Below are 20,174 nucleotides of genomic sequence, written 5' to 3' on the forward strand. Positions count from 1 at the left end.
CCTTCCCTGTTAGTTCATTGAAGCAACACAATTTTATGCGAAAGAGCATAGTGCCAAATATTTGGGGCTGCCCAGCATGGGTTGCCCATTGGCACAATCCAGAAGGGCATGATATACAAGCTGCTCTTTCATGCAGGGATCCACGTTTCTCTGCAGCAAGTGAAGTTAGCTTTCAAAGATGGGCATGTGCAAATATATGCCACATTTGTTTGTTTTCTTGTACCGGCATTACTTGGTAGTATCTGCTACAGGAAAAGCACTTATAATTCTGTGAAAACACCTAAGCACAAACATTACAGTTATGTACATGAACAGAAGAATTTGAGAGCCTGTGTTAGCCACTTGTAAATGACTGTGCCCACCTCGCTTTAAAAACTGGCGCAGCATGCAAGTAAATGTAAGCATAATAAAAAATAATAGGAAACAGACAGGCAATAGAATTAAGAGCAGCAGCCAGCTGGGATCTTCTAACCAGTGACATCAAGGGATTGCTGAGGTAATACACTGATGGGTTTTAAATTAACTGTAACCACTCAGGAAAAAGATCTAGGCGTCACTGTGGACAGCTCAATGAAAACATCTGCTCCATGCACAGAGGCCATCAAAAAAAAAAAAAAAAAAGAACCAAAAAATGTTAGGTTGAATAGGATAAAGAACAATATCAAAAATGTTATAAATGCCACCACATAAATCAATGACACATTCACACTTTGAGAATTGAGCTGAAGTCTGCTCGCCGCGTTTCAGAGCAGGGATAGCAGGAACAGAGGCCAGAGAAGGATGCCAAAAAATCGTTAGAGGCACAGAAAGGTTTCCAAGGTCGTCAGGAGGAGAGATTAAGGTCCAAATGGTTCAAAATAGCTTGTGCTAGAAGTGTATAAAATTATGAGTGAGAGAGTGAAGGTTTTCCCATTTGCCCTTTCTTATGCTAAAGAAATAGTGGCCACCTAAAACACTCCAAAAATATTATTACAACAGGAAAAAGAAAGCTAGCCAATGTTTTGCAGATTGCCTAGTTAACATGTGGAACTTGCTGCCGCAAGGTGCCAGGCTGAGAGTTAAGCTGGTATCCAGAGAGGGATCTGCCATCTCTCACCACGCTGCCATCACACGAGAATGAATGAAATGTATATGATACATACGTGCCTGCTGGCTCACATGTCTGGGCAGGCACTGAACTCCTGGGGCTAGGAAAAGACATAGAGTAACCAAAGGCAATGAAGAAAGCCAGGGAAGAACCTGATACTGGTGGGACTGCAGAGAGAGGTTGAAGGAGAAAAAGGCATCTGGAGGAGGCAAATGGGAGATAAAATACTAGTAACAATCTGGAAAAAGGTAAGGGAGGTGTTTTGTGGGGTTTCCTCCTTCACTATCCACATGAGAGAGGGGAAATTAAGCTTCTGCTAGGCTGCATCAGAGCATGTACCCCAGTCCTCCGGATAAAAGGAGAGATGGCAAATGCTGGCCACAGGTGAATGTTTACAACCACAGCCCATTGGCTTGTGGACAGACTAGCCAAGCCATGACAGAGTTGCCCTATCAACACTGCTGTGCCATGCTCCAAACACCAGCATCCCAGTCCATCCCCTGGCACCGCATCCCTTTCGCATCCTGGTTCACTATTCAAACCTCCAAAATAAACAGGCAACATCTAAACATCCTGCAGACGGGGAAATTTCAGGCCGTGCTGCATATTTTCAGTCTACGGTTTGATTTAGGCTGACAAAGAGACCAGCTTCAGTGTTTGGCCAGCAAGAAAGGCTAGCCAGCAGCAGAAGCATGCCTTTTGAGCAGCATGCAGGAGAAACCATTTTTTCTATGTTACCCACAGAGCCTCCAGCTGCACCATCCAAGATCCTCACGGTCTTTGAGTGTATCTGGTCAGTACAGAGCAGGGTTTCCCTCCACCACGCAAGGACCCATGATGGCACCGAGCAGCAGGCAGGTACCTGCAACTCAGCACCTCTGTTAGGGCAAAGCTTGCACATCACTGTGTGCAATCCTAGCAGTTACCCAACTACAGGGGCCAACAAACCTCTTCAGAGAACGGGCTCTGTGTTTGCTATAAGGGTTAGCCCGAGCTGCACACGGCTCTGACCCCACTTTCAAGAACGAGTGTATGGGCAAGGAGGGCAGAAACACCCTTATGGACACTGAAATAGAGCAAATCTTGCTTCGTGTTCAGGGATTTTCCCCAAGTTCTCCCCAGCTGCAGTAAAAAGAGCGGTTGGGGCGATACTATGAACACATGGGAAGCATTAAAGCATGACACTACGCAGCACTTAGCCCCAACCACATGTATTACGGAGCACAAGGCCGCCTGCTCCTCTGTTCGTCAACGTCCCTGTGGGATGTCCATGGCAGGGCTTTCTTCCACTTATGCAGGCCTGGCAGTGGGCTTTTTTGCTCCACTGTGCATGCCTAGTGGTGTGGATGCCCACCCAGGAACACCACCACAGGCCTGAACTGGAAACATGTCACCAGGCAAGCCATTGTACAGCTGTATAGAAGTGGATTTACAAGCACACGCACATCGAGCAGCAGTCCTGGTCCTTGAATGAGACCATCCACCCCCAAAGGGGTGGCTTTTGTCAGTCACTCTCCTTGGAAACAGCAGATAGGTAAGAACTTGCCTTATGGTCCCAGGACAGCGGGTCTTTTTTTCCTCCTTCCTCTCCCATGTGTTCACCTCCACCTACCCTATTCCCAAGAAGCACAGAGTATCACAACCAGAAGAAAAATCAACAACAACAATGCAAAACCCCCAGACAACCCCACAGCCACTCGCACAACCTTCGGCATCAAGCTGCCTGCTCCCAGCTTCCCCTCCCAGCCTGGGAAGCAGGAGCCCCAACGCAGCAACCCCCAGCACATATTGCCCGTTGCCGAAGCCCTTCTTCTCCACATCTCCTACTCTTGATCCCACCTGCCCTTTTTCCCCACCACGGGTCTGCCAGTGGGGAACCCCACCACCAACATACCATGCGCACAACATAATAAAGCAACAGAGTCCAGTGTTAAGCGAGACTTTTATGTGCAGCCAGCATTTCAAAAGGCACAGTACATGCTGTATGCTTGGTGCTGTTAGACTCCAAGGCTGAATTCTCCAGTGTTTTAGGAAAAAGGTAGGGCGGGAGGAGAGTGAGAGAGGTGGGAACAGACCAAGCTTTGTGGAATTCTTTTTAAGAGTGTATGAATGACTGTATAAAAGGACATTTTTTTTTCCTGACCTCAAAAAGACAATATTATTTCACACAGACCTATTTCCAAGAATGGCCAAGCTATTTCTACATGAACCAGTGCCTGGTTGAGGCAGAGGCTGCGAAGGGGAAACCCTCTCTCCAAGTACGACATGGAAATTCCTTGACCTGAGCTGTGAAGCCAATCAACATGCGTGCAATGGGCCAATGAAAAAGAAATTAAAATACCAGAGTGGCCAACGCAGATGAGGGCAGTGTAACGGAGAAGGCACAGCCTGCTTTTTCCAGGCAAAGGGCCTGACAAAAAAAAGGAGACGTGCCAGGCAGGGAAAAAGAGGAAAGCAGGGCAAAAGCAAAGGTATTGAGACATTGGTCAGAAAAGCAAAGACTTAAAATGCCAGGCAAACAGGTTCTGATTCATACCCTACGGCCTGAAGAGAGAAAGGCAGGGTGAACAGGCATCGAAGGCAGAAATAAATATTTATTTTAGGCCACGCTATCATTTGGTGTGCTTCATGGAAAAGGTTGGGTATTCACTATGAGCCCAGACAGAGGCAAATAGGTTCATCATCAGTCTAGACCTGGTAACACAGAGTAGTGACTACACCACAGACCCTACTCTAAAGTTGTGTTCGCTTCCTCAGGAGGCCACCAAAGAAAATGGCTCCACAGTGAAACTACTTTTCCTGACAGGCATTGAGGACACGCCAACCTACTGTCTCCAGCAAGAGTCCCACAAACAAGCCACCACTGGATAAAAAGCTGCACAGCAACAACTGACTGGTGTTAACTTTCCAAGTCAAGGGAGACAGAGCCCCTTAGTTTCCTTCTTGGAGGACTGGATATCTAGAATTAATGCATCTGAGCCCTAAAAACCACTTGTGATCAGGGCTGAACCCTTTGAGTTAAGCGAAGCATACAATTTCTCCCCATGGCAGAAAACTGGCACGTACCACAGCCCCTCCGTGACTCTGTAACAGGACTGAATATGCTATGCAGTCAGGTCACACGGCATGTACGTGAACTCATGGCACTTCTGTAACGCGCCAGATGTGTAGACTGCTATCTCCCTGGGAGAGATGTCAGTCAAGAGGGATCTCCCACTGCCAGAATAATTTGTCTTTTTCATGGCCTGTTCCCAAGTTAACAGCGAGAAAGAGGACTGCAACGTCCGGGCCACAGACCTTCCCAAACTCTAAGCAACCTGCATGAAGCAGAACGGCAAATGCAAGAAGCTCTAGAGGCATCCGTAGGTCAGTTTAGATAAACACACACAGGGACAGGGATGCCAAGCTTTGTCAAGGATGTGAGCCTCTTCTAAGATCAGCCATGGCTCCAAGCCACATCTATTAGCCTTATTACAATTGTGCCCATATTTAGGAGGAGAAGTAAGTAACAGCAGTCCATATACTTTTCAGAGTCCCAAGAAACTCCACTTAACAAAAACCACTCAGTCCTTACAGAAAGAGTGATGTGCACTGCAGAGAACAAGTTTGCTGGTGTTTAGATACTCTGCAGTAAGAATAAAAGCAACCAGGTCCAATGCAAACTAGACCTGTGCTCTGAGATCTAAAATTGGGTCAAAACCCAGCCCATTTTCAATGAGTTCTCAGAACCCCCACCAGACTGCTCTGCTACTCATTAGCTGTAGTTTCAGTACCTTCTGGGTTTCTCCAGTGAAAGACAAGCCCTTGAAAAACAAGGGTGACATCCAAGGAACTTTTTTCTTACTGAATCTCCAACATGGACTTCTTCAAATGCAACACCTGTTTGGGATATATGGCCTTCCCTATTAGGCATCTAGATGCATCATGGATACTGATCCAGTCTCTCCTTTTCTCCCCTGATCTCCTGCCCCTCTTCTGCTGACATCAAACTTTCCAAGGTCCCCCAGTGCTTCTAGTCTAGGACAGAAATGTATTTATTAGGGCAAAATGAACAGAGTGTGTATGAATTAGAAAATGAGTCCAGTCTGTTCAACTAGGGTTGGGCAAGCTTGTTTTGCCTAATTTAGAGGCCATTCAAACATTGTGGGTTTCAACATTACTGCATTAGTGTTTCACTTAGGAAAAACTGTGAAAAAAAAAAAGTGAAGAGAAGGGGAAAAAAATCCAATGGAAACATAAATAGCATATAACGTATATGGGGCACCCACTTGTGCCAGCACAGACCTTCTAAGCCCTAACACATCATACAGACTTCCCTTCAGCTAGAAGTTCCCTTTAAAATACTTTTAAAAAAAAAAAAAATCCTGAATCACCATACAGAGGTGGAACAGGTCAAAAGAGATGGATACACATGCCAAGGACAGGTGGTCCTAAACCCTCACCTGTCTTCATTTACACTTTGAAATCAAGGTCATGTAGGTCAAGAATGGAGAGCTAATTTGCAAAGCTCCAAGCCCCTCAGACTGCCTTGGGTGAATCGCAGCAGCCCTCTGCGTCAACAGGACGTGCTGCAAACTCTCCACAGATCCTGCAGTTGATTCATTAGCTTTATCCATACCTCAGCTGCACTTGGCTGCGTGATAGGACTCCCAACAGCCCAGCTTTCTGGAGATAATTAGCATCATTCATTTTACATCCCTCTTTTTCTTCTGTTGTGTCTTGGTTGCAATAATTTGTGTTTGGGTGACAACCAACAAATTGGGGGCCCCTTCCTCAGAAAAGGTAAATAATTCATTTTGGTGACATTATATCAGCGACCAAAGAATAAGGCCTTCAGGTTTAAAAGCTAATCTTATCTGAGGGGACAGCTGGTCTCTTCCCAAACTGCACCTCAAAAGCAGCAGCAGGGAAAGATGCGAGATATCCTTAAGGCAAGGAGTAAAAACAAACAGAGGACACATGGTGAAAGACAAAAGTGGGTGCCAGGGAAGAAACTTAAGGCACTGCAGGAACAAGGCTCTCCTCACCAATCTGATCACATTAAACCACCTCCTCTGTCACACATCTCCATTTCAAAAGCCCAGAAAGCCACAAGAAACCAGGTGGAAGCCCAACTGAGAGTAGCCTACCTCCAGAGACACCTTCTTTCTCCTCATCCTATAGGTTGCTTTAGGTAAAAACAGAGACAAGAAACAAAGAGATGAGGGACTGGCAATAGATGCTGCTTACATGCCTGTGAGCAAGATCCAAGGGCAGAGAGCACGGCCTGACCGAGCAGCTCTCCCACCACCAGCAACCTGCAGCCCTCACCATGAGATCTGCCAGCCCAGGAGAGACCTCACTCACAGGAATTAACTCCACCTAAAACACCACTCCTTCTGCCTCCCCATTCTCCCCCAAGCCCTTTAAAGCCCCACCACATGGGTGGGTTTATCCCCTGCTCCTATTTACACCTGGGCTACACCCCTCCTCACCAGCAGGTCCCATAAGCTGCACCACTTGGAAGAGATGGGTTGTGTTTTCATCAAGAAACTGCAGATGAGATACAACTACCATGTTACACCATCCTTTCACCCTGGCTCTGGGCTCTTCATGCCCAGAAGATGCCTTCAAGGCTGAAGCGTGGTCCCACAGATGTCAATGGGGCTGCCCCAGCCCTGCCCTCATCTGCAGTGCAGAAGAAGGTGCTGCGAGCCCCGTATGGCAACATCCCCACACAAGAGGAATCCCTTTTCTTCCCCGTACCATCTCTGACTTCCCCCCCACCTAATCTATATTTTTTTTCCGGCCTCATGTATACTTTCCAGCTTGTTTCCTCTTGCGGTTCTCATTTCCCGCTCCTAGGAGGTGAGCTCATGCGTTTCTCAATTACCAGCCAAAGAAAGGGAGAGGGAGAAAGCAATCTTATGGAAACAGATGAAGTCATGCCTATATAATGCCATATTACGGCTTGTGCTCACAGAGCCATGATGCAGACATCACTGCCCCCCAACCTTGGCACGGCAGCCCAGCTTCCCAGTCTCCGGCTCAAGTTGTTCTCCTCCTTGCGCCGAGGGAAGATGCTCCACCGACATGCAGGGAGAGCGGAGCGTGTTTGTCTCTCTGGCTTTTCCCTCTTGTGCCCCCTCCACCCCTGCTTTCGATCCTCCCGCCCTTTTGTCCACCCCCAGCAATCCCCACGGATCTTTGACTCATTCACAGCACGCCACTGAGTCAATAGCGAGCCCACAGACCATGTGCAAGGCTCCCAGCACTGCACGCTCTGCCTACGGCTATGTGGACGCCGGAGAAGTTACACAAGGGAAATCTAAAGGCAATTAAAAGCATAATACAAGTGGTTGTTTAGAAAAGGTGGTGGGGAGGAGAGAATAAAATTAAAGTAAATAAAGGAATGTTTTAACGAGTGCAGCAGTGAAAGCAGGATTAGAGGTGCCTGAATGGCATCTCTATATTTCCTGTATGGAAGGGAGGGCTGCCCAGCACAACGAGAGCTGACAAAAAAAATTAGCTGGGCCTCAGGCTCGGAGAAACATTTGGCTAGAAAGGAAAGAAGGTAATTGCTGCAAATGGAGTCTAACTCAGGAAGCAGCCAGCCCTACACGGGGCCGGTTCTTGTGCCATTAGAGAGCTACGGATGCTTCATGAACACTGGGTTGAGGGGTGGAAAAAAGCACAGGGAAATCTTAGGATAAAAACAAAGCAAGACAGAAAGACAACAAATCTCTCCTTCCCACGGTTCACACGTGCTTAGTGTTTCTCTTCCCTCGTTCCTCGCTCCCCAAGGACACTTAGGACCTGCTGGGGGTCCTACTCAGCCTTGCCTCCATCAGTATATCCGATGGCGATGGAGGGAGCGAACTTAGCGGCTCCCAAAGCACAGACCATACCCCTCCCTTCCCCCTGCCCCAGGAGAGGAGCAGGCTGGAAGGTGAGGCGCAGGGCATGGAGGATGTGTTTACTCTCATAACAGCCCTGTGAGGTGGGGAAGTCATAGCCTCATCTGACAGATGAGGAACAGAGGCAAAGAGAGATTAAAGGATTAGGCCAAGGTCATGCAGGAAAAGTTTGTAGCAGAAGTGGAAATTAAGCCCAGGTCTCTTGGTCCAAAATCAGTGCCTTAAGCACAAGACCAGACTTTCCTAGAGTTAGTCAACCTTTTATATTTGATAGTTTGTTTTATTTTCAAACAGAAAAAGAGTTTATTTTCTAAACACACATTTTCATAGAAAAGGGAGATGGAGGAGCTCATTTCCTGGAAGGAGGAGCTGCTTAAGATCTTATTTATTTCTTTTTAACTTAATTTCTTCTAGGTTTTAGCATTTCTGATGGGGAAAAAAATGCTGCAGAAATTTCAAAGCACAGGAACATGCTTCTTTTCATTCATAATTCATCATGGGAAATACTTTCCACTTTCCAACCAGTTCTGCCCTGCCTCTCTTTGCCCTGCAAGATTTTTAATACCTTTTCTTTATTATTTTTTCATAGCCTCTACTAGCTTAGAAAGCCTGCAGCTTCTAAACAGACACCTTTGTTGGACAATGTTATGGTCACTACAGCCCCATTGATGGGAAAGGTACTTTACAAATCAATACAGGCAACAGGTCCATGCCTTGACATACATAAGCTGCAGGGCCAAATCTGAGTTAGACCTCAGCTGCCGCTGACTCTGCTCATCCAGTCCCTGCCTGGACCATGCCTCCTTCTGCTGCTGGCTCTGAAACTCCCTATTTTCTTCCCTTTAGTGTGCCACCAAGCCCAGTCCTTCCCAAAACATATCTCCCCCTTGGCTCTGAAAGCCCCTTGGCAAAGGAAGGCAGTCCCACTCCCCTTCACACACAGGCCAGCTGAGGTCCACAGAGGGGCAACTACTTGTCCATGATCAACCAGGAGACCAGCAGCAGAGCTGGGGAAAGAAGATGGGTTTCATTAATACAGAGCCTCTCTCCATTTAGACATGTGAAATTCAGCCCTCACAGAGGCCCCTAGGAATCTACCATCACTATCCAAAATGGGAGGTTTTTTACCCCAAGACACTAAGCAGCGAGAAAGCCATATGAAGCAAATGCGATCTGAGGCTGGCATATTTAAAGGTGACTTAAGGATCCAGACACTTGATTCACATGAAAACAAATGGGAATCAGTAGGCAAAAAAGGACTGGCCTATATTCATGCCAACCAAATGGTTAAAATTAGCTACGATCAGTAAAGCATTTTGAAGAAAATGTAGAACACTTATATAAAAGCTGAGTGTTGCTCAGAAACAAAGATCTTTTTTCCTGTAATTGTGTTTAATGATCTTTGAAGAACAAGAGGACAATCCACAAGGATGACTACCACCATCACACATGTTCCTGTGACAATGAGGGAATTAGGCTGAAACAAAGACTAATACGCTATCCTTACAAGGCAGTTTTCACTCCCAGTTTGCTCCCCCTGTTACTTAAAGACTTATTTGCACGAGCAGGCAAACTTCACATATTAGTGAAGTATTTCACCAGCAGAAAAGAAAGCATGTTATAAACTTATGACTGGTATCAGTCCAGCTTATTCCATGTCCTGGAGATACTAAACACCCACCTACCACACACAAAAGGGGTTTGGTCCCCTCCCTGACTCCCAGCACAGCTGGGCTGTCTGGCCCAGAGTATATAGACCCACGACTCTCCCCTGGGCTGGCAAAGGCTAACCTAAGAGCAGAGCTTCATCAGCATTGCAAGGGCAAGTCTCTGATCTCTTAACTGACCTTCATGCACTGAAGACTGCACTATGAGCTCCAGCAAAAAACCCTTTTTTTGACTCAGTCCCAAGGGAGGACAGTTTGTACCCTCTGGGACAAGCTCCTTGAGGTTGGCTGAGTTCTGCAACAGCCCAGAGCACCCTGCACTGCCGAGTGAAGAGCTTGCTTACAAATTTTGACTCATCTGAGCCTGTGCAGCTTAATTAACAGCAGGTGAGAAACTAAATTTACCAGAAGCCCATGTGCTCTCATGCAGGTGGCGTAAGGGCAGGGTCTTTCCTCAGCTCAGTTGATTTGTTGCGGTCTGTTCCCCCATGGTCAATGTTTGTTTGCTTCCTGAGGATGTGCCCACAGGGAAAAGGTGCAGAGAGAACTGAACACATTCGCAGGGCTGCCTGGGAGAGGTTTGGGAGCAGCTGGTCCAGGGAGACAGATGGGTGCTATTTTGTAGGTCAGGTCTGGATCTAGGACAGAAATACCTGGAGGAAAACTTCGCAATCCTGGAGCTACCACTATAAAGGCTGAATGCGGTTTTCACTTCTTTGTCCCAAGTTCTGGATAAAATGAAGCAAATTCCTGGAAACTGAAGGGTTTGGACATTAGAGTTGTAGACTTGGAAAAACACTACTTCTGGCTACAACGATTTATTTATAGTTGCAATTAAGGACAAAAAGGCTCCTTCAGAGAGGGAGGATGAAGTGGAAACAAGGCCAGGCCTAGAAACCTAAGACTATGGGGATTCCCAGAGCAAAATTAATCAGGGGACCGAGTTGTTTTCTATTTATTTTTTTCCTAAATGGTTATCTCTTTGTTTGGCTTATCTGGCCCAGAGCTTTGCAACAACTACATTTCTAGCCCCTCCCCAAAGGGCTTTGGAGCCAGGCCAAAAACTGGAATTGAGACTGGGGGTAGGTCTCAAACTCACAAGAAGGGCCTGTGAGACCTTAGCTAGAAGGGCCACTCTACACCATACCACTGGAGCTGTTCTCTGCTTGGCCACAGCACAGGTAGTGATGGCTTTGGGATGTGGCAGTGGAGGGAAAGAGCAGAACGAGAAATCACCAGCTACACAGAAGAGTAAGAAAGCGCAAGAAGGCAAGAAGGAAGCCAAAAGTCCTTGCATCTACAAAAAGAAATAGACAGCGCACAGTAGGATTCTCTCTGTGCAGGACTTTGATTTACAGCCTGCCAGAGTATATATTGTTCCAGCTCCTAAAAGAGTGGGTGTGGTGCAAACCCCCAGAAAACCTTTTGAGCTGGAGCTCTGTAGGTGTCTCTTCGTCTCTTTTAGATCCAGTTTTTGACCCTGCAAATACCCCCTCTTGAATAAAAGATCTGGCTCCAGCTATCATGACCTGGATAACAAAGGAGGTGGGGAACTGCAGACCAATTTAGACAGCAAGACAAGTCAAAAGAGTTGCTCTTTGCTGCCCCAGTGGTTAACAACCCCTTCTGACCAATGGGTCCGATCAAGACCTCCAGTCTGGATAGGACCTCTGATCACTGCAGCAATCAGAAAAGTGCCCAAGCAGACCAGAACAATCTTTCCACTGGGGAAAGTTTCAGAAAAGCGAGGACAGCTTTACTCAAAGAGACACTGAGGTCACCTCTGTTTGTCCATCCCCCAGTCTGGACTCTCAGGCCTCAACTTCCCTCTCTGGAGTAAGAGGCTGGAGTAATAGCCATAGACGGCCTCCCGGGTCACTACCATGTGTAAGTGCCTTCAGCTAAAAGGCTGCTACAGGATCTCCCTTCAACCTGCATTTCCCTTGTTTACTTATTGCGTTCCAGCCTGGAAGAAGAGGCTGCTACTCGCTGTTTACATACACTTTCCTCCAAGAGAGGTTTCTGAGTCCGTTATTGTTGCCTGACTTCCACACTGTGACAAGGAGCTGCACTGCACCATCTCTATGCTACTTTCCATGCAAATTTCTCCCTGTGCTGCATCCATGAGACACTGAAACACGCATTGGACTTCTAGCAGCAGTTATCGCTAAACAGATACAAGCAGCACAGCTAAAACCAGTGGCAGAGGTGCAGTACCTCAACCTAAAATGGGGAAAGAGCAGGACCTGATGAACTTTAACTCACAGCGTTTAGAGAACTGGCTGAAACAATTAGCAATTACCAATGCCTCTCTTGTCAAGCCGAGGTGCACAGTAGAGAGAACAAAGCAAACTTCATGCCCTAAATTAAGTAAGCTTGTGGATTGCAGAAGAAGGAAAAGTCAGGTTAGCTACGATTGCCAGAAAAAAGTCTGAAATATAAAAATAATGAATAAATACCACAAACTATTCATAAGCACAGAAGATAACAAAGAAAAGTCTTAGGCTAATATGGATTTAATCAGAAACAAATTGCATCCAACCAAGCTAATTTCCCTCTGTGACAGGCCACGTGGATAGGAGAGAGGCCGTTGATGTTACATGCCTTGACTTGTAAAGCTTCAGATGCATAACATCCTCATAAGACATCAAATAAATGGTCTCAAATAAACTTTCACATAGCAGATGCAAAACTGACTGGAAATATGATACTTGGACGTGAACTATCAATGGGTCACTGTCAAAATGGAGGGATTAACCCAGCGGAGTTGTATTGTGTTTGTTGTGAGTCCAGCTTTCTTCCAAGTTTTCTCTAAGAACCTGGGCCATGAGATAGATCGCACACTTGTAAAATATGCAGCTGCTAAAATACGTACCTGGGAAGGACTGCCTGAAGACAGGTTTGAATTCTGATCTTGGCAAAGCGGGGAAAATGTCTGAAAAAAAAAATTGGATCCCGTTCAGTAGAGATAAGGACGGGGAAAAACTGCCCACAATTCCTCAGAAAATTATGGAGGGAGTTGAAGTGGACTGCAAGCTGAACATGAGTCAGCTATGTCTCACTGCTACAAACAAAGGACAAACGTCCTAGGTTGTACAAATACGAGTCCAGCCTGTAAACCATGCGGAGTAACCCTTCTGCTCTGATCAGCATGGCAAGGCCTTACCCAGAGTGTCCCATCTAGTCTCGGGACAGTGAACTTCAGAAAAGATGTGCACTGACTGGAAACAGTCTGGAGGAAAGCAACAGGAACAATCAAAGGTTTAAGAAAACCTCACCTGCAAGGAGATCTTTGAACAAACTGGGGTTGTCCATCATAAAAGAGAAACTCATCAGGAGACAGGATACAACAAGAGTCTTCAGAATCCTGAAAGTCTCACCTGCCTTTCTAAGCCCGAACACTGGACAACCTCCACCTCAGAAACACGCAGCAGGTAATCAATATGTGCTTTAGGGAAGTACACCACCTGATTGAGGGTGGTCCAGTGGAGACCACGGTGGAAGCAAGAACTTTTGGCCACTGCTTGCAAAGAGCACAAGCTACTGATACCATTTGTGTCTGACAGCCCACCCAAAATATGTCGCAATGGAAGGCAGTCCTTGCATCCTGCGAGAGCAGCCAGGCCAGAGTGCGTGTGAGACCTTGATTGGAAACAGGCTGCTCTTCACATTTCAGCTCTGCTTCTGGCGATGTGTGAGAACTTCCTCATTCCTAGATGGTCTTCTCATCTCAGATGAGGGAGCTGGTGTCTGGGGAAGACCTTTAGTATTCATTACAAAAATGTTTCTACCCCCTCATTGGTCTCTCCTCACTTCACCAAAGCATGCGGACAATCTTATTTTTCAGAAGCACCCACCAGCTATCCCTTGACTGGCTCTGGCACTGCTACTCGAATGTCTGACTCAACTCCTATTGCCGTCAAAAGGCTTCCATTGATGGAAAGTATTCCACTGGTTTCAGTGGGACCTGAACAGGACCCCAAATAAAGTGACAATAGCGAAATGTGATGAACCCACGTCTTCCACAAGCGACTCATCGGATTTGGGAAGAGGGGGAAAATACTGAAATACAAGTGGAATCATGCAGAAGGCACAGCAAGACCAAGCTGCATTGCTCTGTGGGTTTGGGAGTGATCTCCCCTCCCCAGACGCCCCAAAGAGTGGAGGCAACGTGGCTGCTCTCCTGGGGAAAGGATGAAATGCCGGTCCCACAGCGGATGGAGCATGCCACGCTCCCAGCTGGAGGGGGAGAAGTGTCTCCAAACACGGAGGGAGGGGCGTCTGCAGTGCTTACAAAGCCTAGAGGAAGGTCCAGACGATGAGAACAACAAACAGCAACCAAAACTTCGTGGAATATGAAAGGGAGAAATAAGTAAAAGCAGATGGAGTTGTGCTGCAGAGGGCTCTTCCCTCGCATTCCTGGCATACCAAGAACGGTCACCTCCCCTGCCCAGATTGTCTCTGTCCTCACTGAACTGGGCAACTCTGCTCTTAGCTCTGTCTGGCAGCCCTCGCCCACAGGGAACGCTAAACCTCACAGCCCCAACACACACATTGCAGACAAACTTTTAACACCTCCCTTGCTCCAAAGCACAGCCAACCGCACTGGAGTCCCGGCACGATGAAATCACAACGCAGGTACAAAACTGAACGGATCAAAAACCTTCAAAATTTCATATAGTACTTTGTTATCTTCATTGTTTTTCCAGGCAGGTTCAAACCTGGTCACACATATTCTGGTCTAGTCATCAATTTAAATATCAGTTAATGCAGAATTTTACCTTGATTCAGTTACGTCAGGGCAAAGACCTATCTGAACAGGATCAGTTTGGCCTGCGCCACTTCCTGATTCACCCACAGAGTACTATGCAGGGATTTAACTGACTTCTTTAACAATAACTTTCATTTAACAAATGCAAGTTTGTGTATAGGTCAGTCCTAACCAGTGCTTGGTCTGGACTGGAAAGATGTCTATGTTGCATACGCTGGCGTAGGTGTGTTCCTAGTATAAAGATGACATCTCAAGTACGCACAGACCACGTCCGTACTCTCAGTGAGATACTGGTGTTACTTCATCATGACAAGAAATCATATTGCTTTAAAAGCAGCAGCCCAAATAGAGTGGTATCACTTTTTTGCACAAACCCTCAGACCTTTCCCTGAAAGCAGGGGCCAGCGGTTACTTCTGAACCAAGACAACCATGCAACAGTGGCACTGGATGATTTAATTTGTTTTCTGAAAAATGCTGCGTTGAAGCCAGGACTATAAAAGTGATCCAGTACCCAAGGCGTTTTTGCCATTTGGTAAAAATGCCAAATTGTCTTTCCAATTAATTTACTAGCATAAAATCCAGTACATTTTAATTGCTGACTAATTAGCAGAGATCTTACTGGGCCTGTGCCTTAGGCCTGCTCTGAAGCAAGAAACTAACAGAAGTGTCTGGGAAAGACAAATGAGGCCTTTGCAGGTTCAGAGCTGCAGCCATCAAGGAAAGACCTCACCAGCATGAGAAGCTTGGCTGTATCTCACTGGCAGTCTATGGAGGCCATGAAGAAACAAGTGCACTCATAAATGTAACTCCACGCAAGTCCTTGGCTAGCTGAAGGTGAGGAAGCTCTGCTGTATGCTGCACAGCTGAGGATCTACTTCAAAGAGATCATTCCCTGGTCGAGCATTTTATATGGACACACAGCGTTTGCAAAGTCCCACCGTTACGATTTGGTACCAGTAAAAAGAATGGCTTCTGAGGGATAAAGACACAGGCTCAACACAAACCACTAAATACTCCTTCTTGTCTATTAATCATCTTGCATGGATTTAATGGAAATAGAGGCAAAATCATTTTTACGAGATTTTAGGTGACAGTAGCTATACTTCTTCCAATCACGACTTAACACATGCATTTTACCAAATGACCAGCAAGGACCAATTGGTGTTCCACTATCTTTGGTGCTGATCTCCACTAACCATCAATACAAGCCAGTGTTTTTATGTAGCTGTCTGTATCTATGCAAGTAGCTGCCCTAGATTTGACCAAAGCTCTCAGAGTAGGTATACAGAGGCAAGATTTATGGTTGTCATGAGGGTAAAGGGAATTGACACTCCCTTCTGATGTTGCTCTCTGCTATGCAGATGTGGCGAAGATGAGCCCCAGGTGCATCAAGTCTAGTACACACACGTGTCTGGAAGACTGAGCCAAGAAATGGGCAGTCCAGGAGAATCACCTACCACCTTCTGGCCATCAGGGAGTCACAGGTTCAGCTCACAGGAGCACCAATTCCTCACAGAGATTCCCTGAGCTGACTCCAAACAAGCTGGGACATCCTGCCAGCGTGATGGAAGCCCATACGGAGAGACTAGATTATTCTGAAGAACAGGAGAACCACATCAGCATGGCCTGTGGCCAAGCCCAGCCAGCCTCCTGAGCTGCTTGGCTCGGCTGCGGTATCACACTGACACGACCACATTCCTCCAAGCGCTGGAGCTACCTTGGGCATCTCCGCAGGGTACTGCATCATGCAGGGTAGAGGCGCTCAGAGGGATCACAGTCTAAACAGACAGAGGACAGGAAAGGGAAGAGAGACATGGACTCACTTGCCTGAGGTTACACAGCTGGTCAGTCACAGAGCCAGGTACTGCGCCCAGCTCGAGCCTGCTGTCCACTTGACCACTCTGTCAGTCTGCCAGCAGAGAGTTCAATACACAGTTTAAGCAAGCGGCTCGCACACATATGGTTGCTGGCATGTTGCTCAGGAGGAGGAAGACAATAACAGACCATCTAAGGATAACATAATACTGTATATCAGATAATGCCGAGAGGGGCCTAAGCCAAGTATGCTTTTTTTCCTCCTTCAATGGAATTTTCTTGTGTATGCGTGCTTTATTCTGAAGAAGACATTTGTTTGCCTAAGAAAGGAGATTGTTCTGCAGACTATTTTCTTTAAAAAAATAAATCTTCCAGATCTAGAAAAATTTCCTTTTTTTTTTTTAAAAGGAGAGACCAAATGCGAGAAAGGCACACAATGAGAATAAAGTGAAATAACAGAAATAATGGGAAGAAACTCATCCTTAAGGCTTGGAGGTTAACCCTGCATTTTCTCAGCCATGTTCAATTCATGTATATTTTAATAACCTGGTTCTCTTCTGCATCCAGGTCCACTTGGCCTTGCCAGGGAAGTTCCTTTCACGCTTCCCCACTGAGAAGGTGAAACCTGAACAGAAACACGGATGAGTCTCACCAATAAGATAAATGATAAGAAACACGGAAGAGCCTCACCTATAGGATAAACAGCCCCAAGCGGGTTTCATGGGTTTTATGTTTCCAGCCAAGATCATACCTTCTGCTCCTTCATCTCCACTGCCTGTTCCCATAGTCAAACAACAGACCAGAGACTCACCAGGGAGAGAGATGTTCATGGAAAAAAAAAGGACCTCTCTTCTATGTATAAGAACAGCCACCCCCACATCACTTTACCAGGGTCATTTGGGCCTCCATGCTCACTGTTTCCCAGCCTGAAGAGTCCTACTATATGTTTCAGCCCTTTTTGACTGCTAAAGGTTCTTCCAGTAGGACACACCTTCTGCACGGTAAATGGAAACCTGCAGACAATACCTTTACTTTTCTTATCAACCTTTCACCCCTAGACTGTAGGTTTTTCAAACATAGATCAAAAACCACTTATCTAGTTGCTCTCCCTCACATCCTTCCAGCACTCAAGCAATTTAATCCTATTCATTGTGCTTGTCAACTATCTCTGAACCTTGTATAAGTTGGCAATTAACTACTATTTTGTCTCATCACATTCTCCCCCTACACCTCAAAAATTGGTACACCTTAGTATCACAGACTATTTCAAGTTGCAAAGGACCTCTGGAAATCATCTAGTCCCACCTCCTGCTCAAAGCAGGGCCAACTCAGAGCAGGCTGCTCTGGACCTTGTCCATTCAAGTTCTGAGTATGCCCAAGGATATTGATCCCACAACACCTGTAGGCCCCTATTCATGTGCTCCGCAATCCTCAAAATGCTGCTGTTTGTTTTTTTTTTCCTAATATCTAATTGGAATTGCCCTCTCTGGAACTTGTGTCCATTGCCAGCCCTATCATCGTCCATCTCCGAATCAAACAGCCTAGTTCTCCAGCCTCCCATTGGGTACTTCAAATGAGTATAACTGCTCACACAGCAATTTCAATCTAAACTGAAGACAGAAGTTGAACTTCATCTAGGAAATGAGAGGAGTTCCTTCCACATCAATATTTTTCATTACTTTCAGCAAAGGAAAGCTGAATGCTAGAAAGACAGTGCAAAAGAATTCCTAATCAAAAGTTAGTGAAGTAGTGAAGAAGTTAGTGAACTGGGAGTCTTCCCATCATGGTCAGTAAGCTTTAAATTAAATCCAGGAAGTGGACAGACACCACAGTGAGAGGAGGTTTAGAGCTGCATTTTCTTAGTGGCTTAAGGCAAACTGTTTTTTAAAATTTGTCCCTGCATGCATGGATTGCATAGCAGATCCCTTTTTAATTTCTACTTGCAAAAGCAACAACAAAAAATATCTCTCAGAAATATCATTTGGTACTCAAAGAATGCTTGGCATAAGTTGGGGAGGATATGGTATAATTTTTCACAAGTAATAAATGTTCAAGTCAGGCTTGAAGTGCAAAATTCAATTCAACTTTAATTAGAGAGGCGTCACTAAAGCTCTTATTATGATTTTATAGGCCACAGAGGAGATCAGATCAAATTCTCAAGTTACACTGAATGGGGCAGAAAAGGCAAAGAACAGATCACACACAGGACAATTCAGCTGATCAACACTCTGCTAATTTCTGTGTTACCATCCTAATTCACCTGATCCAGAGTTGACTGCTAGTGTACTCTCTGGTACAGGCACAGTAGTGTACAGTAGTGTACTCTCTGGTACAGGCTGCAATGCTACTGCACAGGAGGGCTTCAAAAGCACTGTTGCCTGGCCTACACTATGCCATGGAGTAAGTCTTTGGGAGGAGCTGGGGCATGTTGAGCAAACTCTGCTAGGCTATTAGACCAAGTATGATCAGATACCTTTCCAGCTGCAGCAGCATCAGCTTTGCTATAGTCTAAAGCTGTTGGTACGTGTGCCTTTTTTTTCTCTTCCCAAAATAAAAAAGACACACCTGCATTAACATAAGTATGCAAATATGCATAAATCATCCTCCATAGCCGTCACAAGCTGGCTCTCCGTGATAACACAGCAGATCAACTGGCAGAGCATAACCAAGCAAGTGTAAAACAACCGAGGTGGTCCTCCAATGCGCAGAGCCAGAACTCCAGCAACTGCAGCCAAGGGAAAGATACAGTAATTATACCACAATGCACTGTCTGAATTGTTTTACTGAGATTAGGAAATAATATTTCGCTTAAAAATAAAGAGCTGGGACCATAGGGACACAGCCACAGGTATGACATCACTGGTGACCCCCAGAACATGTGCATTAGAGGGAGACAAGGTTCCACCATTTTTCATTTCTTCTGCCACTTAAGGCAATAACTCGTCTCTCAACTCTGGCTGAAGACACGTGATTTTACGGGAACCACAAATCAAGGCACTGTGTGTTTTAAAGGCTGACAGGATTACTTTTTTTAATAAGATGTCTTCTTCGATTAAATAGTTTTATTTTGCAAATGCAAGTGAAGTGTCGTGTTTGCCGCAAAATGGATAGGTAGTCACAGCAAGTCCTACAATAATATTTGACAGTTGTGCACTTCTTTGCATATGTTGCAAGAATAGCTGGAGAATAGGAAAAAAAGAAAAAGCAAGCAGAGAAATGTACAGTAAGCCACAGAAAACAGGAGAAAAATGATGTTACAGAAAATACAACTCAGAGGAAATACTTGGACAGCATGAGAAATGTCATCGCGCAGTAATGGCATCAGTCTACAAGTGTTTGCAGCACTGTTACACCAGTAGGTGTACTGACCCAGTTACATGACGATAGGAAACCATACCTTGGTCAGGCCTCATTAAAAATAGAGAGGTTCATGTTGCACAGACCTATTATGGAGCTCTTGAGAAGTCAAAGGGCAAAGTAGGCTCTCCCTGGCTCCTGGGCTCCAAGCGACACTGAACAACATGAGATAGGAGGGCTGAAACAAAACTAAGATATACGGAAGGGAAGACTACAGCAAATAATAATAATAATAATAATAGTAATAATAATAATAATAATAATATTTAGAAGCCTTCTGGAAAAACAGAAGTTTAGACAAGGCTTTTCTGAGGATCTGCCCATTCGTGCAAATCAAGAGGAAGTCAGGGCCTTAAACTACCCAGCTTGCAATAGTGAGGCTTAAGCCTCTGAGCTGGGTCCGGACTATGACTAGCACCTGGAACAGTCAGAGAAAAGCACCCTGGTAAAGTCAGCCAGCCCAGCACAAACTTTGTGGCAGATGGACAATGCTCAGACACTGCTGACAGGATAGAAAATCCAAAAATGTGCCATAGAGAAAGGCACAGAGACAGAAAGGCACAGGGAACACTAAGCCAGA

This window comes from Mycteria americana, chromosome 5 (assembly GCF_035582795.1).
Source record: "Mycteria americana isolate JAX WOST 10 ecotype Jacksonville Zoo and Gardens chromosome 5, USCA_MyAme_1.0, whole genome shotgun sequence".
NCBI lineage: Eukaryota > Metazoa > Chordata > Aves > Ciconiiformes > Ciconiidae > Mycteria > Mycteria americana.